General features: G+C 42.3%; 1 protein-coding gene across 1 annotated transcript in view; it reads left to right on the top strand.

The window, feature by feature from the left end:
- LOC143293993 (uncharacterized) overlaps positions 1-7500 on the top strand; it is a 348573-nt gene that overhangs the window by 133058 nt on the left and 208015 nt on the right. The gene's annotated exons all lie outside the window — the stretch shown is intronic.

Genomic DNA, 7500 nt, shown 5'->3' on the forward strand with positions numbered 1-7500 from the left:
GTACTCCGTTGTTTAATGATATACAATTCAATACACATGTACGCATGTTGAGATATTGTTTAGTATTCGTGACCCTCCTCTCTCTATCTTTCTGTCCGTTATATTCCGTGATCTTTCTCTTTCTCTCGTACCTCCTCAACCCACACTTCCGCACGACTGAATTGACTAGGGAAATATTGACTGTATATGTCGGATCCATTAATTGCTTCTGCGCTCTTGTCGGATGTCGTCTGTTTTGCTGTACACATGCCAGTTTCTCCGTCTGTCTTTTTTTGCCTCTCTCCTTGCTAGCTGCACGCGCGCGCGTTTGTGTAAGTTGTGTGTGTGTGTGCGCGCGCGCGCGTGCGCGTGCATACATGTGTGTGTGCATACATATGTGTTTATGTGGGGGGGGGAGAGACAGACAGACAGAAAGAGACAGACAGACAGAAAGAGAGAGACAGAGAGAGAGAGAGAGAGAGAGAGAGAGAGAGAGACAGAGAGAGAGAGAGACAGAGAGAGAGAGACAGAGAGAGAGAGAGAGAGAGAGAGAGAGATGAATGCATACTTCTTCAAGAAACCAAGAAACTGTTATCTCGGATTCTGACCGCCGCCACTCCCCCATCTCACGCCACTGTATATCCTCCCCACCCCCTCCCCCGTCCCTCGATCCCCCACCACCCAACGCGTCGCAGAACAAATGTAAGTAGACGTCAGGGATAGAAAGATAACGCACCACATGGAGTCCCAGCTCTTGTAAAATATTGCGAGTTCCATTGCTACGTGGAGACCCCTTTGAGTTAGAAAACAAAAAGTTATATACAGCAGAATTTGATTTGACAGCTTAGGAAATCATTTGCTTTGACACTTCTCGAGGTTCCTACAACGTTCAGCGGATGTTCTCAAAGATATGTTCTATCCTTGGGGGAAATAATGCAAAGGGACCTGCCGCTAGCTGAGGCAGTACAATGACATGTGTGCGGAAATATGATCCTTTGTCAAAATTCAAACAAGGTGAACAGAACATGTTATGGTTGAAAACATCAACTGTCAAATCTGACCGATGCATCTAAAAATGTATTCAAGCATAACTTGTGTGTGTGTGTGTGTGTGTGTGTGTGTGTGTGTGTGTGTGTGTGTGTGTGTGTGTGTGCGTGTGTGTGCGTGTGTGTGTGTGTACTCGTGTGTGTGTACTCTTGTGTGTGGGTTTTTTGTGTATTTTTGTTTTTAATTAAAAACAAAACAAAACACACTCACACATATAAACACATACTTGTATTCAAATCATCTAACAAAAAAGGGGCAGAAGAGAAAGAAGAAAAGACGACAAAAATGACACCACCAACATCCACAATAACAACGCCAACAAGGAAAACACAAAACAAAATAAACAACAAAATATGAACACACAAAGTGACCAACAAAGATCAAGTGATAGATAAGAAGGAACTAAGATACAGACAGACAGGCAGGCGACAAACGCTCATCAAATAGAAAATACAGGAACAGTCATATTATAATACATTTACGTAATAATGTTCTATAGTTTATAAATTACAACATTCAAAGATTCTCACACAATAAGAAAGAAACAAAATCGAAGCCATGTATGTACCAGTAACTAGCGTAAGTGCCTTAAGTATTAGTAGTAGGCCTCCTTCGGTCATGACTGGCCATGGATAGAGTACATCCGACCTAATGTCTAATTGGGCTGACTGCTTGGACCAAGCAGCCTGTGAATGTAGAGACCGATGCGAGAGAGACAGTCTCTGTCGCAGCGGTCACACATGTAAGCTGATGCTGGTCTGTTGGCTGCCGTCCCTTTTCTGCGAGCTCGCTTTTCTGCTGCAGCAGCTGACAGTTTGTCCTCACCAATCCGTAGCTGATTCTTGAGAGTGCTTCTCCATCTGTTGCGGTCATCTGCAAGGTCCTCCCAGGACTCAGTGTTGATCTCAAGCGCCTTCATGTCACGTTTGCAAACGTCTTTGTATCTCAGCTGTGGGCGGCCAATGCTTCTCTGTCCCGTGGCGAGCTCTCCATAAAGGATGTCTTTTGGGATGCGACCATCTTCCATGCGGCGAACGTGGCCCAGCCAGCGCAGCCGACGCTGTCTCAGCATGTTATACATGGTCGGGAGGCCAGCGCGAGTCAGGACTTCGGTGTTTGTCACCTTGTCTTGCCAGGAGATGCCGAGTATGCGCCGTAGGCTTCTCAGGTGGAAGGTATTGAGCCTTTTCTCCTGACGAGCATGTGTGGTCCACGCCTCACTGCCATACAGCAAGGTGCTGAGGACACAGGCGTTGTATACAGCCATCTTTGTCTTCGTAGTCAGCTTGGAATTAATTTTTGTCCACACTCTTTGTGTGAGGCGGTCTATCATCGTAGCTGCCTTCCCGATCCTCTTGTCTAAGTAAGTATAGTATACATCCCCGAACTGAAGTGAAGGAAAACTAATTAGGATGATTCAGAATGTTCCCCCAAATCACTGTAAATAAACCAGTCTGTGTGAAATTTTGTATAGGTACAACTGATTTTTGCATCAGGTTGTTCTACTTTATACCTGTATTTTAACTCTTCTTGGAGTGTTTGTATGTTTGTGCGTGCGTGTGTGTGATATAAGACAGGATATCATCCCATTTCTTCTTGACACAAGAGTTATGACTACCCAAGATCGCTCTTGCATTTTGTTTGTTTGTTTGGTTGTTTTTTTTTACGTTCCTATATTCAATAGCGAAAGCATTTCAGCTGTACAAAAAAAGAGAAATAATTTATTGCCTTTTTCAATCCCTCGCAATCCCTCGCTCACATTCTTTGAAATAATATGTACATAGCTAAGGCACACCAGTCCGTGTAGCATGCTATGGGTCCACATATGCTTCTTCCCTGCGTGTTTGAATGTACGTGTGTGCAATCGTGCGTTCGTTCTCTCTCGCGCGCTTGTGCACGTGTTTTGTGTGTAGGAGGAATTTTGTTTAATGTCCCGTCACACATATCGGTGATTGAAGACATTTTGTTAGTATTTATGAATACATCTGAGTATTATCGGTTAGAAGGGGTGGGAGATGTGGATGAATGGAGGGTTGGGAGAAACTGGGCAAATGAGGGTAAAAATGTGGGTGAAATTTGGAAGAAAAAAACCCTCCCAAAAACCCTCTAAATACAGTTACAGGAAATTACTTAAAGAAGCTTCGAGTTATAGACGTATTTCGGTTACCTCCCACGTTGGGAAAGTCATGGAGAAAATTGTAAATATTAGAATGGTGTATTACTGTGACAAAAATAACATAATTCCGTCATCTCAAACTGGATTCCGGAAAGGAAGATCTACAATTGATCATCTGACCCGTCTCACTACCCAAATTAAAAAACAGTTTTCTAAGCGAAAAAGTATCCTTGCGTCCTTCTTCGATCTTAAGTAATAAAGCTTACGACCGAGTATGACATAGCAGACTTGTGTGTGTGTGTGTGTGTGTGTGTGTGTGTGTGTGTGTGATGTTGTGTGCTTTGTGTTTGATGCTATTGTAAAGCATTAATTAAAGCTATATACATATATGTATATATATATATATATATATATATATGTATGTATATATATATATATATATATATATATATATAAAACACAAACACACACACAACACACGTATATATGCATCTCTCTCTCTCTCTCTCTCTCTCTCTCTCTATATATATATATATATATATATATATATATATATATATATATATATATATATCATATATATATTTATTTATCTGTGCGTGTGTGTCTTTTTCTGTTCTTATCAGTGCTTACACTCCCTCAAGAATGCTCTTCCTCTAACTGTTATCTTACACATCATATCCATTCAACAGACTCCGTCTCTGCCTTTCGCTCTTCACTAAAAGCTCACCTTTCGAGAACCAAATGTAAGCTCATTTGGTTTCCCACTTCTCCAAAAACCGCCCCGAGAGAGAGAGAGAGCTATGTCATGTGTAGTTTATGTAATTTGTAACTTTTTTTTCTTTCATGTAAAGCGCCCCGAGCTCTCCGAGAGAAAGTGCACTCTGCAAATGTACATATCACCATTATTGTTTTCATAATCTTCATCATTATCGTTATTGTTTTCATCATTACCACTATTACTACTTCTTCAACTACTACTGCTATAACTAATTATATAGCTACTACTACTACTACTGCTACTACTACTAGCACATCTGTATTCATTCCTTTTATTATTTTTTCATGAACCTCAACAAGAACGGGAACTTCACGTCAAAAGACTAGAAGATGAACGTTGTGATTATTCACATCCGGTTGTTGGAGGGGAGGTAATCGCGTTGAGTTTCCGGCGATGGCGACAGAAAAGCCGACAGGCTCGACCTCTGCTCTCTCTGCAGTCAAATGCGTATACACTTGACGCTTATGTGTGCCTGATTCTGACCCTACCTAATAAATCAGGTCGGATGGTTACAATGTATATTGTGCCACGGCTTATCGCGTGGCTTCAGCTCAACAGTGTATTAAATTCCGAATGTTGGAAGTTTTGCTTTGAATGAATTGAGAGTCGTTTACAAATGCCCACGCCCTGGTTCTTGTCAACCCCAGTATTTCCCAGAAATCGGTGGTTATTTATAATGTTTTAGTTCTGTGCATGCATAGTTTAGGGTTTTGAAATACTTGCACACACCCGCACCATCACCCAACACACACACACACACACTGAGAAAGAGCAATCACTTATTTCTGTAAATCTTTGCCCATAAAACCAATATCTCTATCATATGAACCTGATAATATTTCGCAATAACAATGGCGGGCATGGTCGCGTTTGTTGCAGCAACAAACACAAAAAAGGAAAGCAGCGACCTTCTACAATGCCCTGAAGTATCAAAGGAAGTGCTTCTCGCTCGGATAATGCTGTATCGTTATGTTTCGTGTCCCACCTTTATGAAACTGCACGGTAGTAGGGCTTTCTTGTTTCTTTATTGGTTTACTTGTATTCATTTCCGTTGAGGGTATGGCCATTATGATTTTAGTTGGGGGATTTTCTGACGGAATGCAGCTGGCCACTTATGATGACAATAAAATGCGGGTTGCGTGGAATAAAAAGACAAACAAAAAAAAGAGAAGACATGTGTCGATTATGTTCAATGTTCGTTCCTTTTCCGGTTCTGCCTCTCTTTCTTCCTCACCCTCCCCTTGTTTGTTGGCGTCTGTCTGTTTGTCTGTCCGTCTCTCTGTCTTTCTATCCGACTCTCTCTCTATCTCTCTCAAGCGCGTTGGGTTACGTTGCTGGTCAGGCATCTGCTTAGCAGATGTGGTGTAGTGTATATGGATTTGGCCGAACACAGTGACGCCTCCTTGAGCTACTGACACTGATTCTCTCTCTCTCTCTCTCTCTCTCTCTCTCTCTCTCTGTATATATATATATATATATATATATATATATATATATATATACATACATATATTTCATATTTCTCACGTTCACGGTATTACAATAAACAGTAAAAGAGATAACGCTCGCCATGTTTTGAAGCAGACATGCACGATTTGGAGGTAACGATGTGTTCTGGCAATGAAAATGATATCAAGGAAAACGCCACTCATCCAGCAATAAGAGTGCTTGGCAAAATCAGGACCATAGGCTGTCAGGTGGAACGCTTTTCATTCTCGCGCATTCATTATTTCGCCCACGGTCTCGTCAAAATGGCTAAATGTTGCGTGACCGGTCGTGATGGCGAAAATGTTCCATGAGATGGCGGTTTCTTATACAGCAAATCTCTATCCCTTCCTACCTCCTCGTTTTTTCTCACATGCACAGAACACACACACACACACACACACACACACACACACACACACACACACACACACACACACACACACACACACACACACACACACACACACACACACTCACTCACTCACTCACTCACTCACTCACTCACTCACTCTATTACGTACTTTACTGATAGTTTTACCGAGAAAACATTTTTATAGTTAAGTGAACTTATATATAGTTAAGTAAATATAGATGAGGACAGTTTGAGCTTACAACGAAAAATAGACAGATTCGTAAACCAATCAAGCCATGCGCTCCTATCACCCGTTGCGACGATATTCTGCAAAGGTTCCTGCAACGTATCGTTCCAGATTCCCGAAGGTTGCAAACAAGGTTGTCAATAATTCAGTGGACTGTGACAGTGTCGCGTCATGCACTTGTCAGACTCACGGGGGTATCTCATCAGTCGTGACGCGGCCACAACGTGAGATGGGGATTCCGTTTTGCATATCAGAGATAAGATCTTTGCAATCACACACAAAAAAAAAAAAAAAAATCCAGACCAATATGATATATTAAGTTGCAAATTATGCTCTTCATCTTTGACGATCTTGAGTCGTGTGCGAGTTGTTGTTGTTGTTGTTGCTGTGGTGGTGTTGCTCATACTGATCCCATTTGACAGTTCCCTGCGGTGTCTTAACGTATGTTGCACGACCATGTGCATTCATTAGCAATCTGGTAATAGGGTCAAAATAATTTTCATGATAACAATTCGCCAGCTAATTCAGAGTGGATCACGATCCGGTGTTGAGAAAACAAAAGCAAACAACAACTGGGCAATGTGTTCCATGTCAGTATTTACAATTGTATCAAATTCCGATCTTCCTATCTGAATGGGACGTTTCATGAAAACATAATTATCAATCTAATTTCCATTGATGGATCCGTTATTCGGCACACGCGCCTGTGTGTGTGTGTATGTGTGTGTGTGTGTTTGTGTGTGTGTGTGTGTGTGTGTGTGTGTGTGTTGTGTGTGTGTGTGTGTGTGTGCGTGCGTGCGTGCGTGTGTGTGTGTGTGTGTGTGTGTGTGTGTGTGTGGTGTGTGTGTGTGTGTGCGTGCGTGCGTGTGTGTGTGTGTGTGTGTGTGTGTGTGTGTGTGTGTGTGTGTGTGTCCGTACGTGTGGGCGAGCCTCAGTAACAAATATGCAACGTTTGGGTTCAACCTCGACACCCGTCTTAGATGGAAGGTCTAATGCATGCAGGTTTAACTTTCACACCAAAGTCGAGGAACGGGAACTTAATCTAACACCACATTGACGTCAACAGAACCAATCGAGCAATGCAGGCGCCAGTGCACAGCAGATAGCCTCTTCTCTCACCATCCATGCACTGCCCCCTTACATAACCCCCATCGCCATGTCGTCTCTTTTTAATGCAGATATGTATCAAGAAGATAAGGATCATTGTCAGCCCCTGCCCGCCTCGCCTGACACTGGCTATGATAATGACATCAACAGATCATGAGGCAGACACATGTCGATGCGTTCTGCTCAGAAAGAAACCGGAAACACTTAGAAGGAGGTGAATGTAATTCTAGGAAAAGCACAAAAGCAAATCAACTTCAATTCGGTCACGCTCTGACAACCAAGGGTTGGTCATGCATGCATGCAATCAGTTGGATTCAATATTTACGGAATAGGAAACAATTGGCAGTAAAAAGCCGTTGGCATACAAGGTCCATACACGTGAA

Source organism: Babylonia areolata, chromosome 1, assembly GCF_041734735.1.
Source record: "Babylonia areolata isolate BAREFJ2019XMU chromosome 1, ASM4173473v1, whole genome shotgun sequence".
NCBI classification, from domain to species: Eukaryota; Metazoa; Mollusca; class Gastropoda; order Neogastropoda; family Buccinidae; genus Babylonia; species Babylonia areolata.